Genomic DNA, 19,513 nt, shown 5'->3' with positions numbered 1-19,513 from the left:
GGGCATCAGTGGTTCAACACCTAAATAAATTCAACCAATCACAACCCAGTTGAGTTCCGTGGAAATTGAATTCGATGATGAAGTTTGAGCTTTAATTCTCTTATCATCTCTACAGACAGTTGGAATGTTACTGTTACAGTAGTCAGAAGCTGTCGGGAAACAACAAATTGAAATTCGACGATGTTCGGGATCTGGTATTGAGTGAAGAAATTCGACGGAGAGAATCTGGTGAAGCATCAACCTCCCAGCCTGCACGGAGTATAGAGGGATAACTTCATAAAGAAATTCAAATCGTGGCAGATCGAAATTCAGAAGGGGAAAAACAAGAACAGGAAAGAAAGATTTACTGTTATAATTGTGGTAAGAAGGATCACTTTAAAAGAAATTATCGAGCACGAAAAGATACTGGCACACAGAAATCTTCCACATGACAGAGGAGACATGTGATGCCATGATCTAAGCGTCAACATTGATTGAATCATGGATCTTGGATTCAGGGACATCTTTCCACTCCACCTATGCCAAGAAATCATGGAGAACTATGTTAGTGGTGATTTTGGGAAGGTTCATCTAGCTGATGATGAAACCTTGAAGATCGTCGGAAAAGGAGACATTCGATTAAAGTTGCCAAACCAGACCACCTGGAAGCTGAAATGAGTGAGACATATTCTTGGCCTCAAAAGAAATTTGATTTCTGTAGGACAACTTGATGGAGAAGAATATAGTATAACCTTTTCAGGTTGTGAATGAAAGATTACCAAAGGGAGCACTCGTCATTGCTCGTGGTAAGAAGAATGATACTCTCTATGTAACCTCAAATTTAGAGAATATCATTGTAGTAGCATATGCTGATGGAAAATCAACCTATTGCACTAAAGGCTTGACTAGAAGAAAGGGATGAAGACATTTTGTCAAAAGGGAAGCTGCCGGATCTAAAGGATATAGATGTCGGACTATGTGAAGATTGCATCTTTGGCAAACAAAAGAAAGTCAGTTTGTAAAGATTTGCAAGACACCAAGGTTAAAAAGTTAGAGTTGGTTCATACTGATGTATGAAGACCATCTCCAGTTCCATCTTTTGCAGGCTCATTATATTATGTCACATTCATTGATGATTCTACAAGGTGTGGTATTTTCTCAAGAAAAAATCAGAAGTCTTTGATACCTTCAGAAAATGGAAGGTCATGGTGGAAAATGTGACTGGTTGAAAGTCAAGCGGTTGAGGTTTGATAATGGAGGATAATACAAAAACAGTAGATTCTGAGATTATGCACAAACAATGGGATCAGAGAGACAACAGTTCTAACACCGCAACAAAATGGCGTAGCAGAACGCATGAACATAACTCTAAATGAACGTGCCAGAAGCATAAGGATACATGCTTGATTGTCGAAATTGCTAAGGGCTGAAGCTATCAACACGCAGCTTACCTGATCAACCGTAGCCCTCAGTTGCTTTGGATGGTGGAATACCAGAGGAAGTTTGGAGCAAGAAAGAAATAAACCTTCACACTTAAGAGTGTTTGGTTGTATTTATTATCTACACATAAACTCTTCTGAAAGAAGTAAACTTGATGTCAAGTCCAACAATGCCTTTTTTGGTTATGGTGGTGATGAGTTCGGTTACGGTCAACGTAGAATCAAGTAGCTCAATACTGAAGATGAAACAAAAGAATTGCTGAGTTTGAGGAGATTCTGGAAATGATGTTCAGATCAGTCCTGAAGCAGTTCAAGAAGAACCAAGCACACCAGAATTGAGACGCTCCTCCAGAATTCCTAAACCAACCCAGTGTTATTCACCTTCTTTGCACTAATTGTTGCTGACTGACAATGGTGAACCAGAGTGCTATGATGAAGCAATGCAGGTGGAGGATTCAGTCAAGTGGAGTCTTCCATGAAAGATGAGATGGACTCGCTTATGTCAAATCAAACGTGGGAATTAGCTGAATTACCACCAGACAAGAAAGTGCTCCATAACAAGTGGATTTACAGGATCAAAGAAGAGCACGATGGGAGAAAACGCTACAAAGCAAGATTGGTTATCAAAGGTTTTCAACAAAAAGAAGGTATTGACTACAATGAAATTTTCTCTCCAGTCGTAAAACTGTCTACAATCAGACTGGTGTTGAAAATTATAGCTGCAGAGAATCTACATCTTGAGTAGTTAGATGTGAAGACAAGTTTCCTTCATGGTGATTTGAAGGAAGAAATCTATATGAGGCAGCTATAAGACTTCATAGAGGCAGACAGAAAAACATGGTATGCAGGTTGAAGAAGAGCTTGTATGGTTTAAAACAAGGTACAAGAAGTTTGATAGCTTCATGGGTAGCAATGGTTTTACCAAATGTCAAGCAGATCATTGTTGCTACATTAAAAAGTTTGATAACAACTTCATTATTTTATTGTTGTACGTTGATGACATGGTTGTTGCAAGTTCAGACATGCAAGAGATTATAAACTGAAGTAAAATTGTCGAAGCAGTTTGCAATGAAAGATCTGGGTGCTGCGCTGCCAAAGCAGATTCTTGGGATGAGGATTAAGAGAGACACAAAGTCAGGGACTTTGATGTTATCCAGGCTGAGTACATCAACAAAGTACTTTCCAGGTTCAACATGCAAGATGTTAAACCAGTAAGTACACCTTTAGGTGTTCATTTTAGACTCTCCAAAGAACAGTCACCAAAGACGGAGGAAGAACGTGCACCATGGTAAGGTGTCGTATGCCTCAGCAATTGGAAGTGATGTATGCCATGGTTTGTACCAGACATATATTGCTCAAGCAGTGGTGCTGTTAGCAAGTACATGAATAATCTGGGCAAGTACACTGGAAAGTAGTCAATGAAGCCAATAAGGAGATGGTTTGGCTCCAAAGTTTATTGAAAGAGTTAGGCAAAAAACAAGAAAACAATGACTTGTATTGCGACAGTCAAAGTGCTATCCATCTAGCGAAGAATCCATCTTTTCATTCCAGGACGAAGCACATACAATTGCGATATCATTTTATCTGATATCTTCTGGAATATGGGATTTTGAAACTTGAAAAGATTAGTGGAGCTCAAAATCCGACAGATATGTAACAAAGACGGTGACTACGGACAAACTGAAGTTGTGTTCAGCTTTAGTTGCCATGCTAGAATAACAAGACTAGAAATGTTGCTACATTGATCGAGGTGTGAAAACAGATTAAAATCAATCTTCAAGTGGGAGATTGTTGGTCAAGAAAAGGGCTGGTAGCCGGCATTGTTGAAGTTTGGTGGCATCGGCGGTTTTTGGAATTGAAAGGTGACTGCTGTGTTTTTTGTGAAAATTAGCTTGGGTTAATTACATTTTAGTCTCTACAAACTTTAGAGTATTTACAAGATTAGTCCTTAAGTTTCACTATAAATACCCTAACCATTTAGCTTCAAATCACCCCGAATCATTTCTTTCTCCAATACTATAGCTTTCTTGTGAGTTGTGAGTGTTTTGTAAATACCTGTAATTTTTTCTCTTTAGTAAAAGATCTGCAGCATCCAGAGAGTAGGCATAATTGGTTGAACTCCGTTATCAATTTTCGGGTATTATTTTTCCACTTTTTCGCATTCTCACGAATCTGGTTATAAGGAAATTACTCGGTTTATTTCCCAACATAAAGATCTTGTAATACTCTTAGTATGGTGACTATATAAATTTATTGATATTTGATATATTTGGCGTTGTATGTGATATTTTGATATTAGTTGGTAGGTTACTTGATGCCATAATATTAATAGTATGCTTATATGCTTTTGTTTACAAAATGCATAAGTTTAAGGCATGATCATGGTATGTAAAATGGTAAGTTATGCTATTTGAATTCAAGTATACTTATGATGTATACATTTGACGAGATACGGGTGAAATTAATGCTATGATGCATTATTGACATGTCATTTGATGTATATAGTATCAATATTAAATAGGAGATATGATATTATGCTTATAATGGAATTTTGAAGTTATTTTTGATATCAGTACTGGTATGGGATACCAATACTACACTAGTAGTATCTAGATTGAATGTACGAGTATCGATACTCATTAGAGAGATTCAAATATTAAACCTTGAATTGATACTAGTACTAGATCCTGGTATAAAGTACCATATTACCTTCGAATTTTAGAAAATAATTCAATATCGATACTATTTATTAGTATTGGTATTGTTTTAAGACAATATTTGTAACAACAATGAGCAAACTTTAAGATTTTTCAGTTTAGTCCTTGTATGATTAATGATGATTATGAATGCTTCCACAATATGTTGATTTGATGTATGATAATGAAATTCTTCCACAATATGTTGATTTGATGTATGATGATATTGTAAATATCATTTAGTCCCTAAATATAAAAATAAATACTAATTATTCAATAATTAAAATTAAATTAAAGTTTATTATTTTCGATTAGCCATGTAACATTGTCAATCCAATCTCCGATTAAGTTGAGGTGCCTACATAGAGGCATAAAGAGGAAAGGCAAAAATGAAAAATGAATTAGGGTTATTTTTTTTACCCATCCTTAATTTCAAGTTACTCCACAATATGTTGATTTGATGTATGATATGATATTGTAAATATCATTTAGTCCCTAAAATTTATAAAATAAATACTAATTATTCAATAATTAAAATTAATTAAAGTTTATTATTTTCGATTAGCCATGTAACTTGTCAATCCAATCTCCGATTAAGTTGAGGTGCCTACATAGAGGCATAAAGAGAAAGGCAAAAATGAGAAAATGAATTAGGGTTAATTTTTTTTACCCATCCTTAATTTCAAGTTAACCTATCTAATTTGAGTAAATTTTTTTTGGTCTGGCCATCGGTTTTCGATTATTAATCGATTAATTTGGATTGGATACTGTAGAAACGATGACGACCCTCTAACTCATTTACTCCATTAGTGACGTCATGATTTAAACTCTTAACCTTTGCTTAAGGGGTCTAGTGGTTCATCCCAGTAGACTACTGATTGTTGGTTAACTTGAGTAAATTTTCAAAAACATGTTTTTCAATTAAATTATTACTTTTTTTTTGAAATAAAATTAAATTAGTACTTGCTATAAATTCTAAGACCTCCTTTTTTTTAAACAACTTATTTATCATATTAGTATAGTTATTTTTGGGTTGATTTAAGGAGATGATCGAGTTAAATAACATATGGACTTGAATGGATACAAGATGGAAGTTATTGCAAGTTACCAATTGTTGGTGAAGCTGAGAGAAAGAGAGAAACGGATGAAGAAATAGAAAATGAATTTGAAAAGTGTTGTGAAAAAGTATTTTGAGAATGGTCTAGGATTATTTGGTTTAAGATTTAGTAAAGTGATTAAATTGATAGAATATTAAAATGTTGAGTGTTGATTTCTAAACTAGGATTAAATTAAAATAAATGTAAAATTGAGGGTTAAATTTGTTTTGTGCCACATTGATTAATCATCACGTCACTAACAGTTAATTTTTTGGTAAACTATGTATTTAGTCATATAACTATTACTTAATTTTATTTTGGTCACTTGCTAGTATTTTTTTAAAACCATAACTAAAGTTACATTTTGTTATGTTTTGGTCATCATTGTTAAAAATTAATAGTGATGCTGATCTGTCACCATCAGGTAATGAAACATCATCCTTTAAAATAAAATGTCACGTCAAAATTTCTATTTATTTTTTTAAATAGACTGACCAAAACAAATGTTAAGTATGATTTTAAAGAATATATAGTTGAGTAACCAAATGGAACCAAAGTGATAATTGAAAGTTATGTGGTATTAGCGATACAATTAAAGTTTGGTGGTATTTAATGTAGTTTTTTCCTATATAGTTAGGGACTTAATAAAAAACTCATATAGTAAGGGACTATTTATGTATTTACCCTTATAAAGTGATCGAGTAATTTGAGCGGTTAGAGCCTGAAAGTGACAATGAAGTTTTTCAAGCCATTTATCCAAAAAAAAAAAAATTTCAAGCCATCAAACCCTAAACCCTAGGACAAAGATACTGACCAAAAAAGTGTGTGATGCGTGCAATTCGTCGACCTGCAATTCATCAGTTGCTACAAGGAGGAAGAACAGCATGAGCTTAAGACGAGCAGCGGTAAATGGGGGCGAAGTCGGGAAAACCTCTGCGTGAAATGCAAGTCCGCGAACCCGTTTGCTGCGGGATCGTGGCGAAGATTCCAGTTTGTAAGGATTGCTTAAGAACAATCTCTATGGAAAGTTCAAGCAGGCTGTTACTTATAACGCCATGATTACTCCTCCTGATAAAGTTCTCGTTGCTTTTTCCGGTGACCATCCTCCAGGTTTCTCTTCTCTCTCTCTCTTTTAATGTGAAGAACTTGGAATACTCTGCTGAAAATGTTTGTTTGTTGTGTTTTAGGGTACTTTTACAATTTGTACATGAGATGCAATATAGAGCGCAAAAGATTATGATGCTAGTAAGATAAATCATTGCCGGTTTTTGGCGTTGGAGTTGCATTTATTGATGAAAGTTCCATTCACTCATTTGCTTCTCAACAAATCGAGAAGGCAATTGGGGATATAAGATCGATTGTGTCAAATCTAGGCCCACCATTAAAAGAGTTGTTTATTGTTCCGATTGAGAGTATTTTCTCTTCTGTTGGTATTGATTGTAAGGAGAGATTGAAGAAGTTATTGGATGCTCTTGATGATATTATGGAAAGAAGATCTTCTCATTCATTTACGGAGTTGTCCTTGCAAAAGGTTTGATACAAAATTTTTTACATTTGAACTGGAAAAAGAACATGGAGAGATTGATTAATGATCCTGTTGTAGATTGCTTCTGAAAATGGGTACACTAGAGTTTTGCTAGGATCCTGCACTTCAAGGATTGCTTGCCTTGTCATTGCTGCCACAGTAAGGTTTTTCCTCATTTGACCATTGCTTGGAAAAGCTATTTCTATTTTTTATGGTGAACACATCTACTTATTATAGTAGCGTAAAGCTTAGATGTTTGTCTTTAGTTCAAGTTGTTAAGGGATTATCTGAAGGGCTTTGAGGTCTGAGGTCTTATTTTATATGATGTGTGTCAGATATAGGTATATGTTTGACATGGGTATGGTTAGATTTTTCTAAGTTTTCCCATGTACGAGGAATCTTGGAGGTCATTCCCATATCCATGTGTTAGACACGAGTACTGAGTAAGGACTAAGGATAGCTAAAAGAACCGAGAGTTGCGCAGTTTAGAGTTTGGAGTGGCAAATTGCTAGGCAGAAAGGTAGATTAGAGAATTGCTATAAATTGATGCAATACCATCACAATTAAGTGCAATTCTAAAACAATTGAGTATACACTGGAAATTGATTCTTTTGTGGTTTTCTACCTTAGTCATTAGTTTTTCATTGCTGGTTTTAAGAAGTTAAAGAAAGAAACATGCATGAAATTGAGGTTGTGTGCTTGGTACTGCCGTATAATATAACTTGGAGACTGTAAACGATAATTTTATCCTCATAATAAACTAGTTTTATATTTTCTGGTCAGTGACAATAATACATCCCGTGTACCGTTCTCCATGGGAGAAATAGGCATCTTGGGAGCATAGTCCCATGACCTCAAAGCCCCCTCCTGCACTGCTAACCTAGATTTTCATCCACAATTACTTGGTCTTGAGTTCTCATTATAATCCACTACCTATCTGTTTGATCATTTTGCTCTTTTCAGGGTCAGGGCTATTCTTTATCAGCTGACATACAGTATGTCGATTCGAGATGGGGATTCCTGTTGTGCTTCCACTTCGTGATTGTCCTGCACAAGAGCTCAACACCCTTTGCAGCCTTGATAGGTTTGGAACCTTGTACTTCATATTTGGTTTTCATTTTTTGCATTAGAAGCTTTTATATAATTTTTGTTGGATGTTCTGTTTTAATTAGGTTTACCTCCTTTATGTGACATCGTATAATTTTGTAAAAATATGTCTACCTAACTAATCATCTAATTTATAACTGAATGGCTGGTCTAAATTCATTTTTTGCTACGCAGTCTGAAGATAGGGGAGTTGCTTAACGGTCCATCCTCCGGCATCAATGGCTTGGTATCATCTTTTGTTAAGTGCTGCAGGTAGAACTTGTTGGAGTGTTCACATTCTATTATATATGCTAGTTGTATTGTCTTCTCGGGGGGCATATTTTTTGCATTGAGTCTTTCTGTTCTGGTTTGGAGGCTTGTAAATTAGACACTGTGCTATGCCTCATTGAGCAGTTCAATTTCATATCTGTCCTTTGAACCCTAAAGGTGATTTTTTCAACTGGATTTAGTTATGTGATCCAGGCACTTATTATATGTGAAAAAGGAAATTCCATTGGTAGTTAGTCAATTAATGTGTGACCAGTAGCAGTTTGTCTTCCTGGAAGTTCCTTTTAAGAACTAAACCAGCGTGTGCCCAACTAAAATTTTGTTTCTTTTCAGGAAGAAAATCCTTCTCGAGAGTGCACAATTGTACGAACAGCTGGGAAGCTCACTCCGTTTCACTTCAATGTGATTCCAGAAATCAATGACTCTAACGTTCCTTCTGCAACTCGTAGACATCACAGGAGACATGGCCTCAAGTCTAATGGATCTCTCTCCAGAGTGGTTTTGCCCTATTTGCAATAGTCCGCTCAAAAAATCAAACTCGTCAAGTTTGACAAATGAAAGTTCACAAACTTCAGATCTTTTCTTGCTGCTTGTTCAGTTGCCAGTTTCAGATACTTCCTAAAGACCCCACAATAACAGAGCAGTTTGTTTCCCTTTACCTCCGCCAATGATTGCCAGAGCAAAGCATGGTGATAGAGGGAATGCCAGCTCGCTAAGGTGTAAACTAAATTTTCATTAACACAACATTTCATAAAATATAAGTTCATGATTCATCAACTTCAAACTAATGATTTTTTTTTTTGCTATGGATGCATATACAAATAATTTATATGCTGGATAAGTTGGGTCTTGTAAAGTAAAAGTACCCTATTGTAACATTCTTTTTTTCCGGAGTCCTGTTTGTAGGGAGCAAATACAAGAGTTTTTGCTGTCAGACGACGATGAAATTTAATGAAGCCTGGTGGTTCGCAGGTTGTAACCATCTTCTCTTGAGGTTCTTTACCGATTTTTGGGTTACTGCTGCAATTTGCATGGCTAGGCAGTCCCAAGGGGATTTAGCTATTGCTGGTGAAAACCGCTGGCAACCAGGCCTGCATAATTGTTTGAGTAGGTAAGAAGCATGATTGATATTGCTATTTATTGTTTCAAGTATTTGAGCGAATAAAATGAATGGCGCATGTGTTATTGGTAGATGGACAAAGATAATCAAGCTTTGTCGTTGTTACTGCTATCATTTTCTTGAAATAAAATGCTATTTAAGTTGAAGCAATGGATTATAATGCAGTTATCAAAGATGTCAACTTATTTCATTAAAAATAGAAAGGGATGTTGGAGTTTAGTATTTGCTGAACATAGCCTCCGTTGTTACCGATCTACTGCTGTTGTCGTCTCTGGCTGCTGCAATGGAAAGGAAACTTGAACTTGGCTTTTGCTCCACCGTGTCTCCGATTATTGTTGTCTTAACTATGTCATCGCCTCCGGTTGTTACAATGGTTTTCGTTCCAATATATATATATTATATATATATATATATATATATATATATATTATATATATATATATTATATTATATATATATATATTGTTTTGAATTTTCAATTTCATTATTTTAAATTTGAACTGAATGATAACAAAGGAGAAAACGGAAAGTATGTTGAAATTTGGTGTTTGGTCAACCATATCCGTTATTGTTGCTGGCCTAGCCGCATACACAGCTGTTATCACTTCAACATCATCTATTCCGTCCCAAATTGCACACGCATAAGAGGCGAAAGTCTAAAAAATTAGGGAAATAAATGCGATCGAAAACATTATTAAAAAGCATAACATTTTAGGCTTGTTCGTAAACTCTCTCTGATTACACTATACTCCTTATCGAAATGGCAACACAATATAAAATTACAAGGTAAATTAGGGTTGTAAAGAGTCGAGCTCGAGTATTGCTGAGTTTGACTCAACACGAAACTTGAAATGGTGCTCGATTCGGTTAAAAAATTTACGAGTCTAAAATTTTCAAGCTCAACTCGAATTCGAAATCATGAATTGAAGCTTAAAAAAAGCTTGAAATAATAATAAATTTTTTTTAAACTTAACTCGGTTAAAGCTCAAACTTGAATCTGAATCTTAAATACATTTATATTGTATTTTTTAAAACAAATCAACACAATGTTAATATATTAATATTTTAATTTTTTTAAAAACAAAATTTTAATATATATTATCACCTCTCCACTTATTTGAACCCGATCCGAAAGATAACACCCTTCACCTGATTTGAATTCGACTCGTCTTTTGAGATAAAACCCGAATCTGACCTGATTCGATTCAAAATATATTTTACAAAAAATTACTTTTATTCAATAAAAAGTAAAGTTTTTATTTGAAAAAATAATATTATAGAGGGTATTATTGTAATTATCATTAAATATATAAGTAAAATTACATTTTTCGAGTCAAGTTATTTTTCACCCTAAACACAATCTGATCAGACCCAAACATAACATCTAAAACCAACCCAATTTTATTTTTAAAAAAAGATGACCCAATAAATCGAGGTCGGATTGGAACCCATCAAATTCGGATTCCATGCCCATCTACTTATACTCGAAAATTCTAATTAGTTTACTTGAACAATTTCATATCACAAGATTTCAATTTATATTTAATCAGATTTATATTATTTGAAATAACATAATTTATATATTCCAAAAGCATATCATTAACACTCTTAGGGCATTAGAATATACTATTAACACTTTCCAAGCATCATAAATAGATACTCCCCACATTTCATATAGATGTATGGTTTAGATATTACGCTATCCATTAATCTCACTACTGCTAACTCATGGCTCACCTAAAACCATACAAATATATTTTGCATGCACAATTACAATCTCAATGCATAAACCATTTTCACATATAGTTTTCTGCCTTATCATACACTTGTTTGCATTTACTTATCATTTTCTCTCTTATAGATGATTTAATGTATGGTGTTACTCCTAATTTATTTTATAAAATTTATGATGATTTTTAACGTCATTATTACTATAAATTTTATAAATAACTCAATTTTTCGTTCTATCTTAATTATTTAATTTATATATTAGTTATTACTAAAATTACTAGAAGATAAATTATCATTCTTAATCTTACCACAACAATTATATATATATATATATATATATATATATATAATATATATATATTATTAATTAAATTCATTCGTAAATAAATATAATTAATAGCTCACTGAATGTCTGAATCGTGTGTAAAAAATTATTGCACACAGAAATGGGCTTAATTTAATCCATTATATCACATCTAATTGGATAGATTAATAATTTAAAATTACACTCACCATAAATTTCTAACCTTAAAATAGCTAATTAGCTTTTAGTCTTTTGTACGACCTTTCCCACACGATTTGGTTCATTAGACATGAAATAAAAATGCATATCACTAATCAATATTTCGAGGACTAGATTATAGAAATCAAAAGTAAGTGAGGCCAAAAGAATAATTTAAAAGCAAAATCAAGGTTTAAATTGAATAAACTATAAACTAAGGGGCCAAAATTGTAATTACCGAATTTCTTCAAAAAGTTTTACAGATCCTCTTACCAAATTGGGCTGCGGGTACAATGTCAAAAAAAAATGTCATTTGGGGAAAGAATTTTGATGCCCGAAACAATTTCGTTTTAGCGATCATTCTTTGGAGAGATTATAGGTTGGTCTTAGTGCGCAACTGAACTCATAACGTAAGTTGGGTCTCTTTAGGAGAGATTTAGGCCCATTTGGACTTAAAAAAAGAGAGAACTTATACGGAATGCAACGTGTAGGGATTAAATGAGTTAATAAATCATTGTGGAATTTCATGATTCTCTCTTTAATTTTCTCCAAGTTAGTGTTGGAATTATTGGTGAAAATCGATATTATCCACTCTTCCCTTGCTTCTTAAATTCTTCTTTCTTCTACTTTTCAATTGAAACTTTAGAAAATTTGAAGGATCAAATTTAATGGAGATTTTGTGAGTCAAGAGCTAAGAAGGTAATATTATTCATCTCAATGAATTGAGCTTCGAGATGAGATCCATATCTTTCGTGGAAAAAGGAAGTACCTATGCATTCTAAATTAATTTTCGATGATGTCTTAAGCTTATATTTGATTGTACATTCATTGATTGTTGTTTGATTAGTGAAGAAAGAGGGGAGTCCTATAGTGTTAGAGGTAAAAATAAGGTTGGTGAAAGTTGATTAAGGAGTCCATTGGTGTCTTGAGTTAAGGTAGTGTACTCTTAAATTTGTTGTGTATCTTGAATCCCATAAATTATGATTTGTGTTTTATGATTCTTATTGAGTATGTTTGAGTGTTAAAGCATGTTTGTTGACCAATTGTTGATATTTTGTTAAAAATAGGTATAAATGATGTTATATGACCATATATCACCTCTTTGAACCTTAAAAATATAATAAGACCTACAATTGAATATGTAGAAAGTTGTTGGGAGTGATTTTCAAGATTAAATGTTGTAGCAATCGACACGTCACTAGGCAGTTAGAGAAATTTATGGAATTGACAATTGTTTTTAGCTGCTGCGGGAAAAGGGTTGGAATTTAAATTTAAAGAAGAAATTTTCAAGAAAAAAGAACTTTCTTATTCGTGGAAAGTTTAACTTTGATGACTATAAATATAATATTTTCTACACACTTTATTCATTTTTTTGAAATCCTAATTTTCCATAGCCTCTTTTTATTTTTCTCCCCTACCGCCTCCATGGAAGCCTAAAAACCTTTGGGAAAATAACACTTGGACGTGGAGCATGTTGCAGCCGTGAGAGCGGAGACCGAAGATCGATTGGGCATCATCTTAGTGATTTAGATCGAACTTAAGAAAGGGGGTTTATTTTGTTTAAGATGATTTATTTTTATTTTATGTTGAGATGTTAAACTCGGATATTTTATTTTAGATATATTTGATGAAATTCATGTTTATTCATTTTGCCTTATTATCATTGATTGGTGTTTATTGAGTTTTATTTTTGGCTTGTTTGTAGAGATATAAACTTCCCAGTAATGCTGCGAGAGTATGTTAGGTCATGAGTAGCATCAGTGTCTGCAAGAGCAGCATTTAGCATAAAAGAGATTTTTACTGATTGTTTTGTCGTATCGTTCCTAGTAAGCTTATTTGGATTGTTATAGATATATAAACTTTCCCTGTGAGTTGTTTGTAAATAATTTTGAGAGAAGAATAACTTGTTAGGTTAATGTTAGACACATCAATCGTGTTGCTACAACATTGTTAATTGCATGTTGTTGTTTGAAATTTCACAATCTTAGCTTGAATCGGTCATTGCTTCATTTACTTGTGTTGGTATCCCTTTTTATCCTATTATGTTTTCAATTACATTGCTATGACATTACTCCCTACATCAACTATACACAATTTTTTTATTGTTTCCTGACAATTCTATGAAGTAAAACTAATCCATGTGAATACGATACTTGACACACTTGCTACGTCCACTTTTACTACTTGATAAATGATAGTGTATGCTTGCACTGATTGCTGTTACATTATTTGAAGCACCAAGTTTTTGGCACTGTTACTAGGGATTAGTGTTATTAATTTTAGAGTTCTTTTATTTTATTTGCTAACTTTGTTTTTACTTTTGGTAGGTAGTTTTAGCAGGGTGTTGCTGGTGCATGAAACGCAATAAAAACCAAGACTTAATACCTTTTGATATGGAGATAGAGAGAACAATTTGCTGAAGGAGACACAAAAACCAACATCATCAAAACATGGATCAGAATGCCGCGGGAAACGATGATGAACTACCATTACCAATTTAGGAAAATTACAATATGCCAAACAATAATAGGCAAAATGACGAGAGGATTCCACCCTTGTAAAATGAACCGATGTGGCCAACATACCCCAACATTGATGATTGCAATAGGCCCATCCGAGACCACGTTGTGCACATCTGGATAACTTAAATCCTGGCACCATAAGGCCTACTATCCATGCTGTCCACTTCGAGTTAAAATCAGTGATGTTTCAAATGATGCAATTAACGGGCCAATATAGTGGGATGCACACTAAGGATCCTAGAGCACACTTAAGAGTGCCCGAAGAAGCCTTTAAGATGAAATTATTCTTTTATTCACTTGCGACAAAGCATGGCTTAATTCATTGCCTCCGGGAGTGATAGTATCATGGAATGTGCTAGCATAAAAACTTTTGCTGCGATTCAATCCTCCTAACTTGAATGCAAAGATGAGAAATGAAATCACATATTTCAAGCAATTGGAGGATGAGAGCCTTTATGAAGGTTGAAGGCGATTTAAATATTTGATTTGAAAATGCTCGATGTATAGTTTCCAGCATTGGACACAAATTGAGAAGTTCTACAATGGTCTTAACCTGTAAACAAGGATGGTTTTAGTTGCTTCTTCCAATGGAGCATTGGTGGACAAATCTTACAATGAAGCCTATTACATCTTGGAGAGGATTTCCAATAATGACTATCAATTCCCCAATACAAGGATTATGTGTTGCAGCAGTGGACAATGATGCTATCAACACACTGACCACACAAGTGACAACATTGACTGAAATGATGATGAAGATGCAAAAGCCTGGAGGTATGTATGAGGTAAAATCTACATCTATGGTTTTGTAACACCTATTTCTCGTATAAGTCCCTGTACACGAGTCACATATGTCATATGACTTTTAAAACATTTTCGTACTTGGAAACAAGTAAAATTTTGTTTATTTAAATAAACGATTTAATAATATAGTTTATAAAAACATTCTTCAAATACATATATATAATAACATTTAAAATCCATCAAACAATAGTTTAAAATCTAATATAACATAACACTACAACTAAATACCAAGTATCTTATTAGAGCATCACAACATATCTAAGTACATGCCAGCTAGTAATATCAAAATAAACATCTAGAGATGTCATACTATTACTGATGAGGCAACCCTTGACAAATGATATCAGCTGCACTCCTCACTCTGATTCGTACACTAAACCTACGTGTGAAAATCATCACACGCTAAGTATTTACTTAGTGAGGAATAATAAAACAAATAAGGCATTTTAAAAACATGAGTAAACCATTATAAGATCAAAATACGATTTATTGTATAAAATACGTAAACACATAAAAACTGACTTGATAAGCCAAGTTTCCGTCAAATAACATGCGAAACAATATTTAGTACGCCCATCATACCTATTAATAGATATATTCAAAAGTATTCATTCATAGCCCAATATATGTCAAATAAGAATGCAAGGTACATGAGTTGCACATAAGTGCTAAACTAAAGCATAGATTCTGTAGTGACAACAACACTATACTAATATAACAAAATGGTAATTCACAAACTCATTATGAATACCATGGATGCACAAATAGTGCCGAAAGTACACAAAGTACTGATATGAAAAATGTAACATATGCATTAAACAAAATCGATCGATAACAAGTGCTCATTATGAACACCATCACTGCACACATAGTGCCGAAAGTACACAAAGTACTGATATAAAAATGCAAAAAATGCATTAAACAAAATGAACCTATGACTCTCAATGCACATACAATAGGCCTTTAAATAAAATTTGCATATTAAACATTTATTCTGAAACATCGATAGATGTTAAAATAAAATAAAAGTTCATCCATCTATTTTAGGGCAGTTCATACCCTAAAATTATATGTAAAATCATTTTCATAAACTTTATGAAAATATTTCAAAATACTGTAAAACATGCTTTTATAAAAACATTTGAGGTTAACTCATCACAAGTCGCCCTCATATCATATAAGTCATAATAATTGCTCTGGTATGCCTCACTATTATGCCTTACTGACAAAGTTCGACTATTCTTGAACTTTTTCCTTACCTTTTGGTTTGCTTGTATCACGAATTTGATCGCGATCTACACAAGCATCCATAATCACACATATAAATATAAAATGCAATGTTAGTATTCTTACTAACATTTATACAAAATAATAATACTCAAAAGTACTAGTATTTTTTTAATTCTTTTAAAAATTCATCTTAATTTTTTCTTTTTATTCATAATGGACCCTTGTCATAAATTATTCAATTCAAGCCCAAATAAGCCCAATAAATTTCCAGTATTTAATTTATAGCTCAATACCTCAACAATGCCATATTAACCACTTAAGTCACTAACTTTCTCAATGTTTACCATTTAGCTCCCAAACTTTATCAACTTTCCAAAATGGCTAAATTTCACATTCAAACTTCAATTTCAACCCTCAAATAGTAATTTCCAGCATATTACAACAATGATTGAATACTTATACAACAACCCATAACTTTTTCATAATTACCGATTTGGTCCCCTAACTTTCACAAAAGTATTGATTGGCCCAAAAATTTTCTAAGGCTTGTAGAACTTTTCTCATATCATTTCTAATCCACATGAAATTTTTCACAATTTTTCCCCATCATCTTCCTCAAGGCCTACTGGTTTATGTACCCAAGATTAGGGTTTTTCATGATTTTACTCGATTTTGGTTCAATTCAAGCATGGAATAAGCTTAACTCAACCTTATAAAATCTCTACAATCAAAGCCCTAATCAAATTTCATCATAACATAAACTTCCTCCAGGATTAGGTTAGGCCGAAATTACCCAAAGCTTATACATGCATGTATAGTTGATTTTAATCATAAATCATGCTTGAAATTGATTCTACAACCTTAAAAACATCAAAATCCTTCATCAATTCCATAAAACATAATGTGAACATAAACTCTATAATTTGGGATCTTTGAACAAAAACCAATTAGCAAGCAATAAAGGTGCCAAATGATAGCGTTTTTCGAATAGAACAATTTTCTATTTCACAGCATGATCCAAAATCCAAAGGAAATTGCTCAAAAATGAAAAATAAAATTTATCTTACCTTTTTCATTGGGAGAATGAAATGGAGCTGAAAGATGGCCTAAGTTTCATGAAATTTTCATGTAATTTCATGTTAATTTAACCTTTATTTAAGCTTAAATGAATAAAATATTCATTTAATGAGAAATGTCCATTTTCCCATTAATGAAACTTTATAATTACCATCCAACCAAGCTACATCAATCTTATCATCTTCCAAAAGTCAAACATAAAAAATTCTTTCACCCTTTACCAATTTGACAATGCAACTTTCCAAAAATTACGATCTTGCCACTTTAATCTAAGGGTATAAATTAAACATGGAAATAAATCTTCAAATCTAATGATCCATATTATTTTCCATAATTTTAACATGTGGAAATAATATTTTTAAGCCTAATTTATCATCCTTCAATTTTTCCCAAATTTTCTATTCGATCCGATTTATCGATTTTTTCTCGAACTTTATTGATTTATAGCTTTTAATACAAAATCCATACGAAAAATATGATTCCCACAGAAACATCGTCTTGGTCTATAGTTCTTTGACTTATTAATCCAAAATCTCGATCGGTTCCTCTTTATATGTCAAATTTGATCGAATCTATATTTCCTCCAGGATGATAATATGCGACAGATTTGATCGATACTTCATGAGCATCGACACATGAAAAACATTATGGATCTTGTCCACTTCGGGAGGTAATGCTAACTGATAAGCCACTGGTTCGACTCTTTTCAAAATCTCATAGTATCCAATAAATCTCGGACTCTGTTTTCCTTTGTGTCCAAAATGCAATACTTTCTTCCAAGGCAATACCTTAAGAAATACTTTATCACTCACTTGATATTCAATCTCTTTTCCTTTTAGGTCTGCATAAGACTTTTGTCGTATGGAAGCTATCTTGAGATTATCTTTAACAATCCCCATTTTATCTTTCATTTATTTCATCAAATCAGGGCCAACTAGATCTTAATCTTTTAGCTCGAACCAATTTAATGGTGTTCGACACTTTCTCCCATAAATTGCTTTATATGGAGCCATCTTGATGATCGAATGATAGTTGTGGAAAATACTTTTCCCATGATCCCTTGAACTCAATCACACATGCCCTTAGCATATATTTGAATACCTGAATGGTCCGCTCCGACTGACCATCCGTCTGCGAGTGATAAGCCGTACTGAAATTCAATCGAGTACCCAAGGCCTCATGCAAAGAATTCTAGAATTTTGATGTAAACCTTGGATCTCCATCAGATACTATCGATACATGCACTCCATGCAGGCCAACTATCTCTTTTTATGTATAACTCAACATATTTATCCATCGAATAATATGTTTGTACTAGAATAAAGTGAGTTGTCTTGGTTAATCTATCAACAATCACCCATATTGAGTCTTTCTTGTTGGGTGTAAAAGGTAGCCATGTAACCAAGTCCATAGTGACTCATTCCCGCTTCCATTCAGGAATGGATATCGATTGTAGCAAACTGGAAGGCACTTGATGTTCAGCTTTCACCTGTTAACATGTCAGGAACTTTGCCACGAATTCCGTGATAGCTCTTTACATACCAGGCCACCAATACCAACTCTTTAAGTCTTGATACATCTTGTTTTCGTCTAGATGCATAGTCAAAGGACTATAGTGTGGCTTAGAAAGAATATATTTCCTCCTTAACTGGAATGCAAAGTCTTCCGCGATAATATAAACATCCATCAGTCCTGACTTTAAAGTCTTTAGTCTCGTTTTTTTCCTACTTGTGCAATTTTTATCAAACACTTTTCATATTTTCTTTGCATCTCTTTTATACGGTACAAAAGCATCGACTTTAACTTTAACTCAGTAATCAAGGCACTGTCTTCCTTTAAAAATAAACGTGCATCCAAAGCTCTCAAAGCTATAAAAGTCTTTTGGCTAAGTGCATCAACTACCACATTAGCATTCCCTGGATGATAATTGATGATCACGTCATAATCTTTTAAAAGTTCTATCCATCTTCTCTGTCTCAAGTTCAACTCTTTTTGAATCAACAAGTACTTTAGACTTTTGTGACATGTATAATTATAGCACCACTCATCGTACAAATAATGGCGCCAAATATTTAAAGCAAACATAACCGCTGCCAACTCTAGATCATACCTTAGGTAATTCCTTTAATGAGTCTTTAACTGTCTCGAGGCATAGGCCACAACTTTCCCTTCTTGCATAAGCACACATCCCAAGCCGTTATGAGATGCATCACTAAAAACCACATAGTCTTTACCCGACTCAGGTTGTACAAGCACTGGTTCCTATGTTAAAATCTTCTTTAACCTTTCAAAACTCTCTTGGCATTTCTCTGTCCAAAAAAAGGCACATCTTTGCTTAACAACTTGGTTAGCGACAAAGCTAACATCGAGAAGTTCTTTACGAACCTTTGATAATAACCAGCAAGTCCCAAGAAACT

General features: G+C 33.6%; 1 pseudogene; it reads left to right on the top strand.

The window, feature by feature from the left end:
- Nucleotides 1–1,174: 1,174 nt before the first annotated feature.
- On the top strand, nt 1,175–9,173 carry LOC120188006 (annotated as a pseudogene).
- The last annotated feature ends 10,340 nt before the right edge of the window (nt 9,174–19,513 follow it).

Source organism: Hibiscus syriacus, unplaced genomic scaffold (assembly GCF_006381635.1).
Source record: "Hibiscus syriacus cultivar Baekdansim isolate YM2019G1 unplaced genomic scaffold, ASM638163v2 tig00116937_pilon, whole genome shotgun sequence".
NCBI classification, from domain to species: domain Eukaryota; kingdom Viridiplantae; phylum Streptophyta; class Magnoliopsida; order Malvales; family Malvaceae; genus Hibiscus; species Hibiscus syriacus.
This window is presented reverse-complemented; position numbering and strand designations above follow the sequence as displayed.